Source organism: Hylobates moloch, unplaced genomic scaffold (assembly GCF_009828535.3).
Source record: "Hylobates moloch isolate HMO894 unplaced genomic scaffold, HMol_V3 SCAFFOLD_14, whole genome shotgun sequence".
NCBI classification, from domain to species: Eukaryota; Metazoa; Chordata; class Mammalia; order Primates; family Hylobatidae; genus Hylobates; species Hylobates moloch.
Genome location: NW_026652289.1, coordinates 54,228,636 through 54,250,723, shown reverse-complemented (window position 1 = coordinate 54,250,723; position 22,088 = coordinate 54,228,636). Strand labels below are relative to the sequence as shown.

Genomic DNA, 22,088 nt, shown 5'->3' with positions numbered 1-22,088 from the left:
CCAGGAACCCCTCCAGGCCCAGCTCTCTGTGAGCCCTGCCAAGGCCACCTACACCTGCCTGACTCTCTGGGGCCCCTCAGCCCTGGCCTGGGAAAGTGGCTTCACCCAAATCCCAGATGCAGGCCCCTGCCACAGGGCTTACCTACACCCCTGTGAGAGCCCTGGGTGGGGGTCAGAGCCAGCACTGGGGGCAGAAGCAGGCAGTCCCTCCTCCCATGGCTAAGGCTGCATCCTCTCTCCTCCTACGCGGTGGCCCTTCCCTCACTGAGCACCTGCCAGATCTGCCAGGTGCCAAGCCTGCTGTCAGGGCCAGAAAGTCAGAGGCAAATTCAGGGGTGAGCTGAACAGTGTTTAACAACCAGCTCTCTGGACTGGGCTGAGGGGCCCTGATTTGTAGTCTTTGCCCATTTCTGTGGTGCAAATATTCCTACCCTGGCAGATATAAAGCCACCAGTATTTTGTCACTGAGCGTGGAGCTGGTTCACACCATCACAAAGTGTGTGCACCACCAGGTGCAATAGACACGAATTACCTTACGAGCATGAATAATGGTAACATATAGTAAAATAATTAGGAAATGATGAGTTTCTAGTGGGTATTTCCTTTTTTAACAAAATGCATTTAATTGTAAGGTTATATAATTTAAGTACTAACGACTGTGCTTAACAACTCGTTCACAAAATTCTGAAAATGTGGCCACCAGCACCTATGAGCCGGTACCAGCTGGCTGCAGCCCATCACTGGGAATTGAGTGTGGTCCCTGCTCTCTGAAGGAGACAGGTCTACCCAGGGTGGGGCGGTCTGTTGGGGGACAGAGGGATGCATGGGGGCCATGGAGAACCAGAGGAGACATTCTGTGCAGGGGTTCAAGGAAGGCTTCCTGGAGGAGGCAGCATTATAGAGAACAGAGGGGAGGGTAAATGTATCCCAGAAAGGGGTAAGGGGAGAGTGCCAGGCTAGAGAGGACACTGGGGAAAGACCAGGAGAAAACAAAGTGTTTGGCATGGTCCAAAAACTAAAAATGTGTGTCTCAGTCTGGCTGATAGGATGGCTGGGTTCCAGCCCAGGTTCTGCTGTTGATGCCTCTGTCACTTGGACCAAGTCCACTCCATTCTCTAGGCTTCTCACCTCTGTCAAATTAGGGTCCTGAACCAGATGGGTTCCAGGCCCGCTGGTGGTCTAGACCCCCAAGAAGTCTGCAGAGGGGCCTTGTGAACATGTATATAGCTCATGGAGGAGGTCTGGCCCACAACTGACACTTCATAACCAGATCTTCCCCTCCCTCCTCCTCTCCCCTTCACCTGGTTCCCCCAGGCGATCCTGGAAATTCCTGGTTTGGCTGCAGAAATTAACTATAATTACAGGCTTTTTTTTTTTTTTTTTTTTTTTTTTGAGACAGAGTTTCGCTCTTATCGCCCAGGCTGGAGTGCAGTGACTTGATCTCGGCTCACTGTAACCTCCACCTCCTGGGTTCAAGCAATTCTCCTGCCTCAGCCTCTTGAGTAGCTGGGATTACAGGGGGACCTGCTGCCATGCCTGGCTAATTTTTTTGTATTTTTTAGTAGAGATGGGTTTCACCATGTTGGCCTTAATTACAGTCATTTATAGAACACTTTGCTGCCTCTCCTAATTACCAAGCTGTGCAATTCCAGCTATGCGTCTAAGGAAACATCTCAGGAACCCCTCCCTGGGGCCAGCCTGTCAACTGCAGCCCCCAGGCCAGCCAGAATGGAGTGGGAGTACCCGTGGCCGCTGCTGACGTCTCCCTCCTGGCTTCCTTTCATGCCAGACCAGGAAGGAGAAACCTTGGTTCAAAGGCCTGCCCTGGGGTGGGTGTGGGATGAAGAGAGGTGGGGAAAGCCCCTCAAGATGATGAGCTTGAGACATGGGGAGGGGGAGAGGGACTCCTTCTGGTCATGCAGAAGGCCTCCATCTACACAGCAGGTGAGTCTTAGAATGCCGGGGCGGATCGTGGTTTCACAGCACGAGTTAGAGCTTGTTCCCCAGGAAAGGGGCTGTTTAAGTTTAGAAAGCAATGGTCCTTCCACTAGATACAGGTTCCCTGGCCTCATGTCCATCACCACCACTGAAGATCCCTTAGCAACAGCCCCCACCCTGCAGAGCAGCCATCCAGCCCTGCCTCTGACGCCTCCTGTGACTGGGAGTTAGTACCCCAAGCCTCTGTGACCTCTGGGTACTCCATTAATGAGAAAGCTCTTCTTCCATCAAGATAAGCTTCCCTCTGTGTAATTTCTTTTTTGTTGTTGTTTGGGGATTTTGTTGTTGTTGTTGTTTTGTTTTGTTTTTTTGAAATGGAGTCTTACTCTGTTGCCCAGGCTGGAGTGCAGTGGCATGATCTTGGCTCACTGCAGCCTCTAGCTCCCGGGTTCAAGAGATTCTCCTACCTCAGCCTCCTGAGTAGCTGGGACTACAGGCGCGCACTACCACACCTGGCTAATTTTTGTGTTTTTAGTAGTAGAGACAGGGTTTCGCCATGTTGGCCAGGCTGGTCTCAAACTCCTGACCTCAGCTGATCCACCCGCCTCAGCTTCCCAAAGTGCTGGGATTACAGGTATGAGCTACCACATCCAGCCTCCTCTGTGCAATTTCTTTTCCGTTTTCTTTTTCCTTTTCTTTTTTTTTTGAGATGGAGTCTTGCTCTGTCGCCCAGGCTGGAGTGCAGTGGTGCGATCTCAGCTCACTGTAACCTCCGCCTCCCAGGTTCAAGCAATTCTCTGCCTCAGCCTGCCAAGTAGCTGGGATTACAGGTGCCCGCCACCACACCCGGCTAATTTTTTTTTTTTTTTTTGAGACGGAGTCTCACTTCTTTGCCCAGGTTGGAGTGCAATGGCACAATCTTGGCTCACTGCAACCTCTGCCTCACCTCCCCAGTAGTTGGGATTACAGGTGCCCACCACCACGACCAACTAATTTTTGTATTTTTTAGTAGAGATGGGGTTTCACCCTATTGCCCAGGCTGGTGTCAAACTCCTGACTTCAAGTGATCCACCCACCTCGGCCTCCCAAAGTGCTGGGATTACAGGTGCGAGCCACCGCACCCAGCCTATATTTTTAGTAGAGACGGGGTTTCACCATGTTGGCCAGGCTGGTCTTGTACTCCTGACCTCATGATCCACCCACCTCGGCCTCCCAAAGTGCTGAGATTACAGGCATAAGTCATCACGCCCCGCCTCCTCTTTTTTTTCTACCCACAGGTCCCATCTCAAGTCTCTGGGGCTACTGCTCCCTCTGCCCTGGGTGTAACAATGGATCCTGCCCCCGCTACTGGTCCTCTGCTAGGCAGGTGTCTGGCTCCCCTAAACCTCGCCTGGTTCCTTAGCCCCACCAGTTTCTGAGACAGCCCTGATGTGGGGGCTCCATGGGACTTCTCACTGTACATACCACCCCCTGCCAGGTGCCCACACTCAGTCCTAGGCACAGAGCTGGCAATCCCAAGTGGCTCCACTCCTGAGCCCCAGCATCCCATCTCCCACAACTCGGCCATCTGGGTGACCCCCAGGCCCACACCTGTGCCACACCCAAACCCAACCCCACCAGCTTCCTCTGCCCCTGCCCCTCACCCCAGGCCCCTTTCATCCAGTCTTCAAAGCGTCAAACTGCTGCTCCCCCTGCTCCTTCTTCCAAGGGTCTCCAAACCCCACCCCTCTCTTCCCAGACCCCGAGCCCTCCCCATCAGGCCACCATCCTCTGTCCCCTAAATTCTGAAAAGGCCCCTCCCTGCTCTCCCCACCTAAACCTGCCCCCTCCCATGTGTCCTGAGAGCAGCATAGCATGGAGGTTAGGGGCAGGGCTCCAGTGCATTCCATCCCCTGCTCCTCCACTCACTCACTGTGTGGCCTTAAGCAAGCTGCTCAACCTCTCTGTGCATCGTTGTCTTAATAGTACCTCTGTCCTAGAGTTGCCTGTGAATAGTTTGGTTGACAAGGAATTCAGAGTGGCCGATAGGGGACAGAAGGGAGGGGATAAAACAGAGCAGAAAAGGGCACACAGGAGCCAGGTCCTTAAGTCCTTAAGACCTTCAATGCTCAGCTAAGGCCTGGGAACTTTCTCCTGAGATGAGTGGAGAGCCTTCAGGATAGTCTTAAGTCTCTGATCAATGTTGTGCCTTTGGAATGTCTTGGTGCCTATGGTGCCTGTGGAATGTCTTGCTTTCTTTTCTGCAGAGAATGAGAGCCCCTCCTGTCCCAGGGGTGCTGAGAGGTCTGTCTCTGTCTCCCCAGCCGCCCTCATGTCTCTGTTGGGACTGGTAAGTCATGGAGCTATGCCCGGCAGAGTTCTCTTGCCAGACTCCAGGCCTCTCTCACCACAGGAGATCAGGACTGGACTCCCAGGAGTCTGACCTGACTTCCAACCCCAGGAGGGTGGGTGGTGTCTAGCCAGGGCTTGTCTAAGTCGTCCAGCCTTCCGCTGTTGGCCTCAGGGACCATCCAGGCAGCCTGCCCAAGTTACTCTTGGCCCCTCGTCTGACACAGACTCTCCACCTACCTACAAAGCTCTTTCGCAAAAGTGTCATTATTTTGTTTAATCCTCATAACAACTCTGGGAGTTGGGTGTTATTATCCCATTTTACAGTTGGCAAACTGGATAATGTATGATCTCTTACCAGTCGCCAGGAGAGTGGGAGGAGGATTGGGGGTGCTCCTCCGCCCACCTCAGCCAGCCAGGCCCAGCACTGAGTGAGGAGCCAAGTAGGAGGGGAGGCGGCCTGTGGCGGCAGGAGGGGGGCCCAGGGAAGTGGAGGGCAGGTGGGGGCTGCCGGCACTGGGACCTGCCAAGTACAGAGAGAGGCCAGGAGGGGCTGGGAGGCCTTGAGGGCAGGGAGAGCAGGAACGGGAATGAAGAGGCAGGCTAGGAGCAGGCTCCGAATCTGCGACCTGGGAGGAACCTCCTTGAGTCACCCTACTCTTTGTACAGATCAGGAAATTGAGGCCCACCTAGTCAGGAAGAGAAATTCGTCTAAAGCCACTCAGCCTGCCAGAGACCAAGCCAGAATCTGTGCCAGAGCACACCCAGGCTGTTCCTGGAGAACCCAGGAACCAGCCCCACGGGGCCAATCAGCTGGCACTGGGCTGACCAGCAGGCACTGAATGAAACTTCTAGCCTCCGGGCCTCTCTGGGTGGCCAGCAGGGGGCAGTACTGCCCCAGGAGTGACGGCTCCCAGGCTCCCAGCCACCGCCCTCAGGCCCATCCCAAGGTCCCAGGGCAGAATCAGGGCTGGGGACACAGAAGGCATAGGTGGGAGGCCCGGTTTCTGGGGTGGGAAGAGCAGCACACAGAACTGAGCATGGGACTCCCGGGCCCATTCTGATGCTCAGGTCCTTCTAACCTGAGCGAGGGAGGAAATAAGCCCTTCCTTTCTCCTTGCACCTCCACCAGTTGAGAGAACATTCTAGAAATGCACCCAGCTCCATCCAAAGTCTGCTCTCTCGAGAAGGGAAGGGGCTGGAGAAGAGACTGTCTCCCAGGCCACAGGCTTCCACAGAAAGTTGTCCTGCAAAGGAGGCTAGACCTAAGGAGCAACTTCTAAAGGCCTCTACACTGAGTATCCACCCTCAATTCCGGGAGTGTCCCTTTCCCAAAATAATGCTCTAGGAGAAAGTGGGGAAAGAGTGGCCAACTGCAGTGCTGTGTGGAGACAGGGGCTAGATGTCCTTATTGCTGTTTCAGGCCCCTCTTAGGTGGGACAAGAGAGAATTTTCCCCAGGACGGCTAAAGAAGAGCAGGGGCATGGGGGAGTGAGCAGGGCCACAGGGGTCAAGAAGATGAGCCACTCTGTCCCCCAGGAGAGATGGCCAGGGTGCAGGGGGCTCCGTGTCACCCCCATCAGCCCTGGGACCCTTCCCAATGGTGAGGGCTTGTATTCCTAACCAAACTTCGGGATGTGGTCCCAGCAGGAACCCCTGCTATAATGAGTGCCCCCAAGGCCTCCCTTCAAAATCCCAGGAGTTCAGCTTCTCGGGGCAAAAGTCCCATAGTAGCTGGCAATACAAGATCTAAGAGGCAGGGGATCTTGAGGCCCCAGGTCAGAAAGGCCCCACACACCTGCCTCTCCCAAGATTTAAAATGCCAGGGGACTAGGGGTTCCCATCCCGTGCTACTAGACTTCGTGGTGGTCCTCAACCCCAAGCCCACTGTGCCCTGTGCAGCATGGACAGATGGTCTCCAAGGGGTCCCTTTCAGCACCACTCCCCTTGGTTTCCCATCAATGCCACCATGCACCAAAGTTCATGCACTGTCTACTGGAAAGCCCCTGTCAGGGCCAGTTGTTCTACAATTAACTCTTCAGTTCTCCCAAGCTGATGGTTCCACCACACAGAGAGCAGACAGGGTGGGCAGGGGTTTGGGGAGTCACAGCAGGCACCCAGGGACAGAGGGGCAAGGAAAATGGAGATGGGGGCACATTCAGGGGATGGGGGCACATTCAGGGGGTGGGGGTAGCATCCTGGCAGGTCCCAGGCCTGCACCACCTAGAGGAGCCGGTGACTCACGGGGCTGAGAGAAGAGCTGAAACCAGACAGGAGAGTGCAGGAAGGAGGAAGGAACACCCACCAGGTAACCTGTGTCCTCAGACATGTGCACTTCCAGGCCAGAGTTTCTATGAATCAGCGTCTCTAGACACAACCACCTTGATCCCTTCCGCTGCCTCATGCTGACGTCTGAGTCTGGCCCATGGCCATCTAAACCCCCGCACTCTGGTTCAACCACCATCAGGCCCACATAGCAGCTGCTTCAGATCAAAAATCTCCTCTTCAGGGGCTTTTCACCAAGCTGATGGTAAAGGCAGGACTCCTGGGTCCCGGTGTCTGCTGCAGCCACTCTGGCTTCCCCTTAGCCCCTCTGCACCCCCTGCTCACCACCTGGCCAGTGCTTCTGCTCTTCCTTCTGCCTAGCATTCCCCTACCACCTCTGCTTTGCCTAGCAGGTACCTACTCATCCTTCAGGTTTCAACCCATGTCACCTCCTCCAGTGAGCTTTCTCTGACCTCTCAGCTAAGTCAAATCCCCCATTACATGTGCTCCTGGCACCATGCACCCGTCTCTGAGCCCTTTGTAGAGTTTAGTTGTGTGGCTAGTGATGAGTGCCTGCCTCCTGTACTAGAGCTGAAGCTCCAGGAGGGCAGGGACCGGGGCCTGGTCTAGTTCACCCTCCATTGTCTCTGCAGCATGTGGCAGAGTCCGTGCTAGGCACATAGTAGGCCCTCATTAAACGTGCTGTGAATGAGTGGGTTCCCCAGCCAGCTGGTTCCCCCCCCCCACCACCCCATCTGGCTCTAGCTCCTCTCTGTGACCCTTTTCATCTGCAGTCCTTGGAGCCTCCTAATGGTTGGGCTCTGTGGTGGGGACCAGGCAACCTGCCCCTGGGGCCTCAAGATCAAGGCAAGACACAAGACTCAATACCCCTCCAACAGGTTACAGGGGTAGCCTCAGTGACACCAATTGCTTTGACCCATGACTCAGAGGAAGCCAGTCCTCCAGAGCCCACATCCAGTCCACATCCTCCTCGATGATTTTGCATCCAGCTGCTGTTCCAATCTCAGGGCCTATGGCCCTCAGGGACTATCCAGCCTCCACCTAGAAATCAGATGCCCAGAGATGGTTAGGACCCAGCCCAAGGTCACACAGCACAGCTGTCACAGAGCCACACCAAGAATCCAGGGCGCCAACTCTAGCGTGGGGTTCTCCCCATGCCATAATAAATGGAGCTATTTTTAGGAAGTGAATTAGCAAGTCAAATATGACTTCTGCTAATAATACCACATTTCTGCTTTTCCGAGTCTTCATCACCTTATTTGCTCCTGCAACATCAGGGTGGGCTGGGCACTGAAGTAGGTGGTGAGCTCATCTGAAAGGTGTGGTCCAGAGAGAGGAAGTGACTGGTCCTGAAACGCAATAAGCCCAGCCTTCCTGCCCGCCCTGCTCAGTGGTACTCCCAGAGAGGGTGCAGTACCCCAGAGGTCCCCTTCCCAGGGCCTGGCTGGCAGCCTCCCACCTGGGCAGGCTCCTCAGGGCACTGAGACCAACTGCTGCCTCCCTCGCCTGTTGTCCTCTTGGCCCTCCCACCCCATCCCCCAAGCTGAGGTCAGCCTCCTGCCTTTCCTAGCCCCTGGCGGACTTGCTTCTGTGCTAGCTCCAGCCCAAACCTGCATTCTCACAGCCTGTGGGCCTCAGGTGGCCTCAAGGCCTGACATCCAGTTGTATTTTTTCCCCTGCAAATTCCTTAGCATATGCCAGGGGTAGCTCTGAGCAGGAAGGCACGGGCGGCCAGCTTTGCAGCCTGAGCTCCCCTCAACTTGGGACCGCAGTTCCCCATCAAAAGGGACAACAGCCTCATCCCAAGAGGGGCTGGGGTTAGATCCAGCCTCTAGTCCTGCAGCCCCATCTCCTACCCCTTCCCCCTCCCCCACAGAAGCTCCTCAGACATCTGGCAGCACCAGACAGGGCTGGACGGACGCAAACATGAGGTCAGATCCTCAGTTGCTTCCTGAGCCCCTCCCAGAGGAGCAGGGTGCTTCCCAACTGGGAAGCAGCTGAGCTGCTCCATAAAGGAAACCAGAGAGGCGGGGAGGGATGGAGGCCATTGCTGGCAGAGGAAGTGACAGCGCCCCTATTTCTCAGATGGGCAACTGAGCCACAAGCCATAGGCCAGCACGCTGTGGCCACCACGAGCCCCCACCTCTTGTGAAAGTCTCTACTGAGCCCAAGTGCCTAGCATGAGCCAAGGAGGGGGTTGGGCTAAGGCTAAAAGGATATCTGGGCCGGCTCCCAGGAGCCTTGGCTCCCAGGACAGGGACCTGTAGTGATGGGTCCTTCACTCAGACTCACGCTGGGGAATTCTGCAGTCAGGAAGGCTTCTCAGAGAGGGGTGCTATGGGGGGCTCAAGGGCAACAAGGAGGGAGGAAGGCATTGAGATGGGCTCAGCAGGTGCAAAGGGCAGAGCAGAGGAGGCGCTCAGGGATCCCCCTCAGGTGACCGCCCTGGCCTGTCTCCCCTCCCAGCGCCAGCTGGCTTGCAGAGGAAGATCTGGGCTCATTGTCCATTGTAAGCTGGGTATGTCCCAATAGCTCAGGCTCCTGGACCCTGGTGGGCCAGCAGGGAGGGGCGTCGTAGCAGGAGGGAGACAGGCCAGGCCATCCCGATGAGGAGAGAGAAGGAGGGGCCTCCTCAGGGTGGCAGGCACAAGCCTGTCCAAGGAAACCCACAGCTGCATAGGGGGCAGTGGGTGCCTCTCCCTCTATCCATTATCTGGCAGGATGAGATGGGCCCTCTCCTTGCCCAGGCCCAGACCTGGTCCCCACAGCCGGGAGCCTCCCACCCGGCATTGTCCTCCCTAGGGAGCCATGCTGGTCGTGGGACTGCGGCCATGCCTGGCAGGGGACGGTGCCGATGCTGACACAGCAACAATCAGGCCAGCCGTGAACAAAGAAACATGGGAAGGGGCCGCATCTGCAGGAGTCGTTCCTGAGGTGGCAGCCAGCACCATGGACTGTAGGCTGAGGAGGCACAGGACGGCCTCTCCCTGGGTGTTCCAGCCAGCATGTTCCTGATCAGATACTCGGGGGGCAAAGCTGATCAAGGCCCTCGGGGCACAGCTCAGTCCAAAAATCCCCATCACCTCTCCCCAGGGCCCAACCCCCTTCTCTCGTGACAGAAAAGGCCTCTGAATCACCTCTCAACCCTGACAGCAGGGTCCGCTCGCCGCCCCCACTTTTTTTGCCACGATCCCCCTCAGAGTGGGAGCGGAGACTGGACAGGAACAGGGGAGCCCAGAAGGACCCATGCTGGGCCCAAAGGCAGACAGCACCCATACAGCAGGGGCTGCAGTGCCCTGATTGCCTTGTGGCAGGTGTTATGGGGGAGGCACCCAGTAGCAGGGCGGCTGGCCAGGTGTGGGAGCCCTGACGTTGGGCCTGTCACACAGCATCAGGGAAGGAGCTGCTAGTACCGGTGGGGTGAGGGCTGGGAGCCTCGGGGAAGCAGCGGCTTTTCAGCTGAGTGAGCGAGAAACATTGGCTAAAGTGGAGTTGGTGCCCCACTTTCCAGACACAAGCGAGGGAGGGCTGTCCACTGCCTGCACGGCCCCCAGTCAGGGCGGGAGGGCTCGGCACCGAGAGGTCCACCAAGCCATTCCAGGCAGGGCCAGCACATGGACCGGTGGAGACCAAGGTCCCAGAGAGGTGGGGAACAGGAGGCGCCCCTCCCCGGCCACATGAGGAAGGTGGGCATGCTGGGCAGGAAGGGAGGGGCTGGTGCCAGAGAGGAGTGCCAGTGTCCGGGGCGAGGGAAGACCAGCACCATAGACTGTGAGTGGGGCAAGGTAGGCAAGTCCAGTGCGGCTCCAGGGTACCTCGGATGCTAAGATGTAAGCAGGGTAGGGACATTTGCTCCATAGCCAGGTTCTGGGAGTGCCCGGGGACAGCATTACCCTTAGATGCAAGCAAGAAGGAGCCCTGCCCTGGCACCTGCATTCTAGAGGATTCCACTCCAGCCTTCCACTGGCCCTGCCCCTCCAACAGGGAAAAGAAGTCCATGAGCCAAGGAAATGTGTCCACCCAAGCCCCACATCCCCCCTCCAAATGCAGAACCCCAGAATTCCCTGCCCACAGGGCCCCAAATCTAACTCCATAGCCCGCATGGGCCTTTCCGCTGGGCCTGCCTTCCTGAGAACCGATCTGCAGCGGGTGTGCACACCCCAAGGCCTCGGGAGTGGCCAAGGGGCAGCCACTGCTATGTATGTAGATGGGCCTGGGAAGGTCATACACTGCCCAAGGGGGAGCCCGGGATGGGAGCTGGGGTTGGCTCAGCCTCTGCCTGCCACAATCCAGTCCTGCATTCCAGGAGCCCAAAAATTCTAAGTGCAAACCTGGTCCTCAGGGTGTTATGAAGGTGTATTTGTTAATGTAGGAGGATAGAGCATACCTATTTAGAGGTTGTTGGCTTCATTTATAACTTTGAAATATCCAGACATGGCCGGGTGCGGTGGCTCACGCCTGTAATCCCAGCACTTTGGGAGGCCGAGGCGGGCGGATCAGGAGGTCAGGAGTTCAAGGCTAGTCTGGACAACATAGTGAAACCCCATCTCTACTAAAAATACAAAAAAAAATTAGCTGGGCATGGTGATGTGTGCCTGTAATCCCAGCTACTCGGGAGGCTGAGGCAGAAGAATTGCGTGAACCCAGGGGGCAGAGGTTGCAGTGAGCCGAGATTGTGCCACTGCACTCCAGTCTGGGTGACAGAATGAGACTCTGTCTCAAAAAAAAAAAAAAGAAAAAAGAAAAAAAAGAAATATCCAGACATATAGTATGTGGGCCTCCATTTTTACTCCTGCCCTGGGCCCAGGCAATGTTAGGGGTGGGATCAGAGGGCAAGCCCTGGCCCCTGCCCCACCCCCAGGAGACCCCTGCTCTCCAGCCAGTGAGCGCTGCCAAAGCAGGGCTGGGCAGGACGCCAGCAGCTGAGGGAGGCCAGATGCACCTGTAGACCTAGCTCCAGGGCTGGTGGGACCCAGCAGGCTGGGTCCTTGGGGCTAGGAGCAGGGGATCCCCAGAGAGCAGCTTCTCCCAGGGTTGGGCTTCTGCTGGAAGCTGGGAAAGCCACAGAGAGGCTAAGCGTGTGGCCCAGAGACACACAGCCTGGAAGGGGCTGCTCTGCCCTCCCCTGGAGGTCCCTCCTGCCTCCAAGGCTCACCTACCTGTGCATCCAGCTCAGGGTGCTTCAATCCCTTTTTTGAGTTCGTTCCTGTGGCCAAGCCCTTCTCCCACGGTTTCCCATGCTGGCACCTCAGGAGGATCCTGCCCCTCGTTCCCTACCCAGCTTCAGCCCCTTCCTCCAAGGCTCCAAAACCCCATGCCCCACTCACTGCAAATCACCTTTCTTCCGTTGGAGCCAGGATCTTAGCTCAGGGAGCGACCCCAGACCCAGTATACAAAGAGAAGCCTGAGGCCCACAGTCCCAGAGTGAGGCTGCAGCTGAGCCCAGGCTAAGACGGGTCTCCTGCCCCACCCCTTCAGCTCAGGGGGCATCGCCCGTCTCTTTAGATCCTCACAGACCCCCCTGGTTCAAATCCCCACTAACACTCACTCTCTGTCATCTCCCACAAGCTGCTTTATATTCTGAGCTCCTTCATTTATGAAATGAAGATAATAAATCTTGCCTTGTAAAGTCCTTAGAGGGATTAGATAAAATACACGCAGAGGCTGAGACCTCCCTCCCTGCCTCACTCTGGCAGTGGACATTACTGAGCAGCACCAGGAACCGGAGGCCCAGACAGATGTGCCTCTTGCCCTCCAGGAGCTTCCCTCATGCTGGGAAAACAGACACCAGCTGGGAACCCGCAGGAGGCTCCCAGAGAAGGGGAGTGTCCAGGAGGGAGACAAAGCTGGAGGCAGGAGGGGAGGGCGAGGGGTCGAGAAGGCTGGTCAAGGAGGGCCTCTCTGAGAATATGCCCTGAGGACCTAAGGGAACCAGTTGTGCAGCATTTGGAAGAAGAATGTTCTAGAGAGGGGGAACCCAGGACTGTGCCTTGCAGGTTCTCAGAAACGCCTGGCGCTTATCTGAGCACACACTCGCTGACCCTGTTACCACACCACAGTGGGGCCTCTGTGTGGGGCTGATAAGGCCAGAAAAGATTTCAAGATATTTTCTTTCCTTTTCTGTGAGTGGCCTGAGATAGGCTGTGTGGGGACACTTGGCTCACGGCCTGCCTCACAGGACCCCCCGCCGTCAGCAGGGCACCATAGAGCACTCGCTGCTGGGCGTCCCAGTGGGGACTCGGGATTGGCCCCTGAGGGGGGCTGCTTGCCAATGCTGGGGCCCACGCGTGACAGGGCTGACCTGGCTCCCCTGTCGTGACCCACAGAGGCCTGCTCTCTGCTTGTCCCAGCCCCCTACAAATGCCCAGCCAAGAATGCCCCACACGTCTCTCTGCCTGCTTGAGTGCACAGCGTACGGGCTCTGGGCTCGGAGATGAGGGCTGGAAGCCAGCTATGTCACCTTCATTCCCTCACCTGTAAAATGGGGGTGCTGACAGTAGCATCGTCCTCAGAGGGTTCCTGTAAAGGAGTAGGGGAGATGGCGCTAGAGCCTGGCTCATCCAAAGGCCGGGCAAGGTGGCTCACGCCTGTAATCCCAGCACTTTAGGAGGCCAAGGCGGGCAGATTGCTTGAGGTCAGGAGTTCGAGACCAGCCTGGCCAACATGGTGAAACCCCCGCCTCTACTAAAAACACAAAAAATTAGCTGGATGTGGTCACGTGCGCCTGTAATCCCAGCTACTCAGGAGGCTGAGGCAGGAGAACTGCTTGAACCCGGGAGGTGGAGTTTGCAGTGAGCCGAGATCACTCCGCTGCACTCCAGTCTGGGCGACAGAGTGAGACTCCACCTCAAAAACAAAAACAAAAACAAACAAACAAACAAAAGCTCAGTAGGTGCTACTTCCTTTCTTACAGGACCCGTGCCTCCTGGGATGACCCCCACCATCCACCCCTAGGCACCAGGACTGAGTCGGCTCTGAAAGGAAATGGGGAATGAAGCTCTGGGACTTGGTTCCTGCCTTCAGGGAGCCAATGGTCCAGCCAGGGGGATTAGGGTTCATGTCCTTTCCTGGGCCTCCAGGAGGTCATGACCTTCGAAGCAAGAATGAGGAAGCCCACGGTGGTAGCGTGGGGCCCTGCATGAAGTGCCTATGACGCGAGAGGGAAGAACTCTGTCATATGTCCGTGAGAGTGACAGGAACCTCAAGCATTCAAGAAACCAAACTGGCACCCAAGATAGATGAGGAGATCAGGAATTCACCAGGCCACAGAGGCTTCTTGGCAGCCACATGCAGGAGACGGATAACACCATGGCCAGGCCCCCCATGTCCATACCGTGTCTGTGACCTCCACAGACTCACTCCACAATGTGACTTTGGGTAGGTCACAGTACCTGCACGGCCTCAGCTTCCCCACCTGTCAGATGGGGAGAACAACAGTGCCCTCCCCATGAAGCCATCATGAGCACCACGCCAAGTAAATCATGACCTGCTCTTGTGTGTTCAGGGATATCAACAAAGATGAATTCCTTTTCCCTGAAGTGATGAAAGGGACTTTTAGAAAAGAGGAAGTGGGTGGATTCTTAGGAAACCTTAGTTCCACCCCCAGGCAAGTGGCTCTGATGATTCAGTAGGTGACTTCCAGGTGTGCCCAGGAGGCGCAAGCTACCAAAGTCAGGTCCTCTCACCTGAATTTTCATCCAGCCCAACCCTGCCTCTGGACACCTGTCCCCTCTTGGGACCTTGAGGCCAGGCCTGGAGAGGATGTGAACGCCTGGAGGCCCTCCCAAGCCCGAGCAGGAGGTAGACGCAGGGACAGTGGGCATCTTCCATCAGGTGGAGCTTGGCCAAGATTCCAGCAGCACCCAGGGGCTGCTGAGCAACTTGCAGATGCCGATGCCTGGCAGGCTGGTCTCCATGGTCAGGCCCCAGCCTCTCTCCCCTGGGCCCCTCTCATCCTGCTCCCCCAAGTCCCACAGGCTTCCCTGCCTCCATGGCTTTGCCAAGGCCACCCACCTGCCCCCGTACACTCCTGCTTCCACCTCTGTGCCTGCAGGCCTGCCCTACCTGGAGGTGTTCCCCTGTGTTCTATGGGTTTCTCACCACATGGTCACATCAGTTATCTATCAAAGCGGCTGACGCTCCCTCCACTCCTGCCTCTGCCCCTCCTTGCCTCTGCCTGTGTTCCCCCTCCCATCACCACCTTAGCCTGTCTCCCCTCCTTACTCAGGACTCGGGAGCCAGCGAGGCTGTGGGGCACCTGCCGACATTCTGCCTGGTCTCCCTGGCTTCTCAGCCTCCCCCCACTGCCTACTGCTGCCTCTGGGCATCAAACCAGCTGCTTGAGTCTTTCCCATCCCACAGGACCCCTCTCTCAACAGCCCCGCACCCCACACCTCCAGCCTCTGCCCTCGGCTCTGGAAAGCACGGCCTACACCCACTGCCTCCATTAACCCCCTCCTCCCCATCCCCTTAATTCCTGGGATCTAACCCCTGCCCCAACACCCCACCGAGGCCACTGATCACCTCTCTGCTATTATGTCTGGGGGCACTTCACTGCCACCCCTGCCTCCACTCCTCAACACCATTCCAAAGCACAGACCCTTCTTTCTTTCTCTTCTTAAAACATGTGCCCACGCTCCTGGCTCCTGAAACGCCCACCCAGATTTCCTCTCACCTCCCTGCCCACTTCATCACTGTCCCCTTCAAGGTTCCACTTCCTCCTCCTGGGGCCACCCTCAAAGAAGCCCCACCAGGGGTCTGTCCTTAGCCTTTCTCCCCTCCCTTGCCTCCGCCCACCCCTAGCCTGCCCACCCCTAGCCTGCCCCTCCGCCCACCCCTAGCCTGCCCCTCCTCCTGCATCCTCAAGCCCCCCACCCTCTGGCTCTTGAGGTCCAGACCACCTCCAGAATGTCCCTCGAGATGCCCTCCCTTCTCTCTCCTTTGTCCTCAGCCCAGATGCTGAAAGGGGCACCGGCTTTCACCCCTCCTGATTTCATCCAGTCTCAAGGCGTTAGATGCTGTCTATACTGTCCACACCCAAACAGAGCCCGGCTGTCCTCCCTCCCCCGTCCAGGCCGCTCCTCAGCCGCCCACACGACACTCCACTTGGATGTCTAACAAGCATCTCAGCTGTTCCAGCTCCCGCTCCCCACAGCACCCCAACCCACTTCCCCCACCACCGCACTCTCCCCACCCCCCGCTGGCAGCTTTCTCCTTCCTGATGCTCAGACCAAAAGCCTTCGAGGCATCCCAGACCGCTCTCCCTCTCCCGTCCACTGGCAAACCCTGCTGCTCTAATCTCAAAGGAGACCCAGAGTCTGACTGCCGCCCCCACCCTGGGCCACGCCCCCATCATTTCTCATCTGGATCATTGCAGGAGCTTCCTAATTGGTCTCCCTGCTCCCACCTTTTCACTCCTGCCCCCAGGTGTTCCCAGCACAGTGGCCAGAGCCGTCCTGTTCAGATATGTCACTGGATCGCACCTCTCCAGTTGACGCTTCCCAGTGGCTCCTCTGTCGCTGTCAGGAAAAGCCGGGGAATGGTTGCGTGCCCTGGCCTCCTTGCCCACATCCCCTGCTCTCCTCCCTGCACCCCCCTCTCTCTGGCTGCACTGCAGAGGCCTCCCCTGGGGTATCAGTTGAGGCAGGCTGGGGTGTGCCGTGGTGACCATCCCTAGTCACCGGGCCTTAAAACAGAGAGGGGCATTTCTCATTCCAGCTTCATGTCATGAGGGTCGGCAGGGAGGGCTACGCTGCATCGTCCTCTCTCATGACCATGTCAGGGACATCTGGAGCATCATCTGCTTCCAGGCAGGTTGAAGGGAACATGGAATCACTCTCTGACTCCTGCATGCTTCAGCTCAGAAGTGGCAGGCGTCTCTTCCACTCATATCTCACTAGCCAGAGCAGATTACACAGCTGGGCCTAACCCCAAGTGGAAGAAGTGTAGCCCTTCCCTGTGCCCAGAAGAAGAGACAGGCACTGATGGACAGGGGTGACAGCCTCCCCGCTGCTGTTCCTCGAACACGCCAGACATGCCCCCGCCCCGGGCCTTTGCCCTGGCTGTTCCCTCTGCCTGGAGTGCCCTTCCCCAAACACCTGCACAGCTCACCCCTCACCTTCTTTCGGTCTTTGTTCAAATGTCACCTTCTTGATGACGCTTCCCCTGACCACCTCACTTAAAACTTCAGATGTCTCCTGGACATGGGCTGCCAATCCCCCTTACCTTTACTTTAGCTTTCCACGGTTCTAACAGATTACCTAATTGTATATTTCTTATGTCTATTACTATTGTCTGTTTCCATCAGCTGCAAGGAAAGCCCCTTGAGGGCAGGGGCATTTGTTGGTTTTGGTGACTGATGTAAGCCCAGCTCCCAGGACAGTACCTGGCACCCAGTAGGCACTCTATACTTTTGCTGCATGAATGAATGAATGGATTTGGGGCCCCACTCACCATCAGGTCTTGTTCCCACATCCTTCAGAGCTTTTCAATCTACACTTGAGTCCCCATCGCAAACTCGCTGCCTTCCCCAGGCCCTCACTGTTTCTCGTCTGGGTTCCCATCTCATAACAGCCCCTGACTGTCCCTGGCCTCCAGCAATCCCCTTCCAGTCCAATACCACTGTGAAAGGCAGGATAACAAGGTGATTCTGGCGTGGGCTCAGGGTCCTTTCTCTGGCTCTGCTGTTTACCAGCGGTGTGACTTTGGACTGGTTCCTTAACCTTCCTGTGCTCCAGTTCCACATGTTGTGATAATAGCACTTCTCTCATAGGGGTTGGAGTGCTGACAGGTTTAAATGAGATGGTGCATGCAAAGCACATTATCAATGTGGATTATTGCTTTACAATTGCCAGATCTTGTTACCAGACAAAGGAGATCCGAATCTGCTGAAAACCGTCCCTTGGCTCCTGGTAGTTTTCAGTTTCTTCTCTGCACCCAGGGGCCCTCCCAAGCTGGTCTCCTTCTCACTTGCCTGGTCTGTCCCTTCTTGCTCCCAGTCCCACCAAACTCCCCAGGGCCTCCCGAGCCTGTCATGCTGCCTCCTGCCCCAGCCTGGGCATTGGGCGTTTTCTCTACTCTTCACTGACTTATACTTGCTTTCTTACTTAACAGAAATCCCAGAGCCTTTTTGCACTTTCATACACAGAAAACTTTCAGATGCTTTTTTTGAGACAGGGTCTCACTTTGTTGCCCAGGCTGGAGTGCAGTGGTGTGATCTCAGCTCACTGCAACCTCTGCCTCCCAGGTTCAAGCAATTCTTGTGCATCAACCTCCCGAGTACCTGGTGCACACCACCACACCTGGGTAATTTTTGTATTTTTAGTAGAGACAGGGTTTCGCCATGTTGGCCAGGCTGGTCTTCAACTCCTGACCTCAAGTAATCTGCCCACCTCGGCCTCCCAAAGCGCTGGGATTACAGGCATGAGCCACCGCACCCAGTCTCACATTCTTTTTAGAGCGGTCTTGAATTCCATCATGGGGACATACCATTGGGATATATCAGTCCCAAGTTGATGGCTATTAAGAATGTTTTTGATCTTCTGCCATCACAAGTATGCAGCTTAGTGTGTGTGCATCTGTCATATTCGTGCGGCTGTCTCTGTAAGACAGACTCCCAGAAGTGGGATTACTGGGTCAAAGGTAGCTAGTAAGGCACGACGTGCTGCTTCCCACTGCCTTGCCAGCCCAGTGTGCTCCCCACCAGACCCAGGATCTAGCCCCAAGGCTGAGTGACACAGAATTCACGCCCTCACCTCTGTGCCATCCTGCCTCCTTCAGCAGTAGAGCCGGAGCCCATGGCGAGGGGCCAGCTCTACTTTCTGCCTCAGTCAGGATCGGTCCACTTGAGCGTGATATGTGGGGGCCGAGCTGGGAGGCGTTGGAGTTAGCCGAGGAGGCAAGGCCAGCCCCCAGACACTTCCAAAACACTTTGAGCCTTCATGAAGGCTGCAGGAGGGAGCATGGCCTCTTGTCCACATTCTCCCCACCTGGGCTCTTCTCTCTGGCGGTTGCCTCTGCCTCCCCATCAGCGCCAGAGCGGGACTGGCAGTGGCACCCCAGGCACCAGTGAGCAGGCTACAGGGCCCGTCCCCAGCTAGGGCTGGATGGTCAGACCCCTTGAAGAGGGAATGGCAGAACCTCAAGACCTTGGGTGGAGGGAAGCCCAGGAGAGCCAGCCCCAGGCCGTGCCATGGCTCCGTGGCTCATGTGGGCAGCCTCCCGCTGGCCCACACAGAGGCAGAGCTGAGTCAGCAGCCAGGGTCGGGGTGCCTCTGAGGCCCAGGCCTAATTCACTGGGAGGCGTCCCTGCACAGAAGTGAGAGGGCTCAGGAGGGGCCTGGCTCTCTGCCTCTCTGCTGCTTCAGGAAAAGTCCTGCTCCTTGGCTGAGCCCTCAGGGTCCTTCTTCAGCCCCTTGCCCACCGCCTGCCCTCCGGTCTCCTACACCCCCTCACACTCCAGTCAGTCATGTGGAAATGCTTGCAGTTCTCCACATGGGTTATTCCACTGCCTGCCTTCACGCCTCTGACCACGCAGCTCCTTCTTTTCCAGCTAACTCCCACTTTTCCGCAAAGACAATTCAAGAGTTCCTTGGAGCAGCCTGTTTGCACCTATGCACTCACACAGCACCTTGTTGGTTTTAGACCCAACCAGTCCCTCACAGCACTCCCATCTGGGTTCACTGTCATAGCTCTAAGCCCACTGGGCTACTCGTCCCAAAGGCATGCAGCACATCCCAACGTCTGTCTTCGAAGCTGGAACAGGCCTGGCTTGAGGAGGGATAGAGGCTTCTACCTGGGGTAGCTGAGCTGTCCAGGGAAGTTTCAGCCACGTCGAGCCCCTGGCGTTGCCAAAATCCCCCACCCCACGGTGCCACAGCACCAGGGCAGCCCCTAGGAAAAGCCAGCCCCTCAGAGGCCCTGTGCTAAAGACCCAGAAATTGCCCCTGGGTCCCCGCAGGAGCTCCGCAATGGGGAAGTGAGCCCTCCTGAGGCCTGGCTGGTAGGAGGCTCTTCAAGGCCAGCATCATGTGGACTTCCCCCAACCACTCGCGTTTCTGCACAGCAGCCACGGAGACAGGCCTGGGAGCTGCTGAGAAACGAGATCAGAAGGCAACGTCAGCCTGAGTGGGCTGAAACCTGAGATGAGGAAATGAGAAGACGTCGGGGGCTGGAGGACACGGGTTTGAGGACAGCCAGCACCCAGCACTACGGCCGAGGCCTCCAGAGGGAGCCAGAGGGAAAGCGAGTCCCCTCCCTGCGGCCTGAGTCTCTGCCAGGGCCCAGCACTCCCAAAGGATCCACCCCAATCTGAGAGGCCCCAAAGACATTGGAGCAGCCCCAGACACCTCCTCCTAGGGCCACAAAGGCCCTTGACAAGCCCACGGTGGTTCAAGGCCTCCAACTGGAGCCATCTTTGGTAAATCTGGGGCCCATCAGCACCCACTGCCCTTCCTGGTGCCCTAAGCATGCTGGCAGGGGGACTGGAAACTGCATCCCATCTTGTCTCCTACACCCACAATACCTGATGTGGGCGTGACTCACCCTGGGGCCCTGTGAGTCAATAAGGGTGTATGAGTGAGGGGCAGAGCATTTCGACTTAGTCCCACAGCACATGAGCTCACTAAGCAAACATTACCTATGCCTAGATATGGGGCTAGTCACTACCCACTGGAGGCTGTGGGCTCCAAGGTATGGCAGCAGGGCAGGCCAGCCAGGCTCTGCCCAGCTCGCCCCTCCTTGTGAGGATGGACCCAGCCAGGCCTCCCGCCTCCGCCCTTAGACTGGGGGACGCTGGGTGGGGGCAGGAAGGGGGACTGAAAGTGGTGTCTGGAGTTAAGCCCATCTCCTCATCCCCCACCACGGGGATCAAGATGGGGGCTAAGAGTCACCCCACCACCCCAACCCACTCTGAACGCTGGGGTCTCAGGGGACAAGCAAAACAGAACTGAAACTGGGCAGAGGAGAAACAGGTCTGGGCCCGCCCCCAGGGACCTCTGTGTCTCACCCCTTACCCATACACATCCTGACCAGGGCCTCTCCCCCGGCCTGGGAAAACCTTTCAAGCTTGGCCCATTCTCACCTGGGCTCTCTCAGCCTCCTGCCCTCCCCCACCTTCCCTGCTCCCAGCCTCATGCTGCCCCAGGCCTCATCCCATCAGAGCTAAAAGGACCCCAGGCTGGGCACCTGGAGATCAGGGATCTGGTCTCCCTCTGCCACTACCTTTTGGGATGACCTTTGGGAAGTCATTCCCTTCTCTGAGCCACAGTTTCCTCATCTGGCTTGGGCTGTGGGCATAGAATCTGCAGGTGAGGGCTCTAATGGGTGAGTTTCAGGCCAGGCTGAGACTTTTCACATCAACACTGAGGCACCCGGCACCTTGACCACCACTCATCCCGGGGACTTGAGAAGGCGCAGAGGCTGGGATTGGACAGTAACAGCCAAGACCTTCCCAGGGCACAAACGCTGCCTCCCTGAAGCCTGCCCTGCCTGTCCATGCAGGTCACTCCCATCACTTCACCTCCTCCTTCCCTCCACTCAGCACCAGCCACCACTGGGTCACATCTGTGTCCCTTTGGCTCTGCAAGAGCAGCCTGGATCCCTGCATCCCCTACCCCAGCACAGGCCTGACACCAAGCAGGGGCTCAACAAAATATGTGTTGAAGACCAGGCACAGTGGCTCATGTCTGAAATCTCAGCACTTTGGGAGGCCAAGGCTGACAGATCTCTTGAGTTCAGGAGTTTGAGACCAGCCTGAGTAATGTGGTGAAACCCCATCTCTACAAAAGATACACAAAATTATCTGGGTGTGGTGGCATGCACCTGTGGTCCCAGCTACTCGGGAGGCTGATGTGGGAGGATTGCTTGAGACCAGGAGACGGAGATTGCAGTGAGCCAAAATTGCACCACTGTATTCCAGCCTGGGTGACAGAGCAAGACCTTGTCTCAATGTCTCTCTCTCTCTCTCTCTCTGTGTGTGTGTGTGTGTGTGTGTGTGTGTGTGTGTGTGTGTGTGTTGAAAGAATAAAGGCAGAGAGAATAACAAGTGTTGGTGAGACTGTGGCAAGATTAGAGCCCTCACACTCTGATGGTGGGGATGTAAAATGGTATCACCTCTGTGGAAAGCTGTTTGGCAGTTGCCCAAAACGTTAAACACAGAGTTACCGTGGGATTCTGCAGTCCCACTCCCAGGTAAATAGATGTTCCAAAGAGTTGAAAACATCTGATCACACAAAAACTTGTACACAAATATTCATCCGGTGTTATTCTGGATATTATTATAACAGCCGAAAAGTGGGAACAATGTCCAAGTCCATCAACTGAGGCACAGATAAGCAACATGGCCTTGCCACACAATGAGCTCTCATTCAGCAGTGAGAAGATGGGGCATCCCGGTTCAGGCTACCACATGATAACCCCTGAAAACAGTATGCTGAGTGAAAGAAGTCAGACACAAAAGGTGACATGTACAATTCCACTTATATGAAATGCCTAGAAGCTGGATGCAGTGGCTCACGCCTATAGTCCCAACTATTTGG

The 22,088-nt window shown here is 56.5% G+C and overlaps 1 long non-coding RNA gene across 1 annotated transcript; it reads left to right on the top strand.

Annotated features, from left to right (window-relative positions):
• The first annotated feature begins 1,844 nt into the window (after window positions 1–1,844).
• On the top strand, window positions 1,845–17,719 carry LOC116481929 (uncharacterized). Its single transcript, XR_004251664.1, has 4 exons — window positions 1,845–1,944; window positions 4,185–4,267; window positions 13,466–14,026; window positions 16,270–17,719. It is a non-coding gene; the product is annotated as an uncharacterized LOC116481929 (long non-coding RNA).
• The last annotated feature ends 4,369 nt before the right edge of the window (window positions 17,720–22,088 follow it).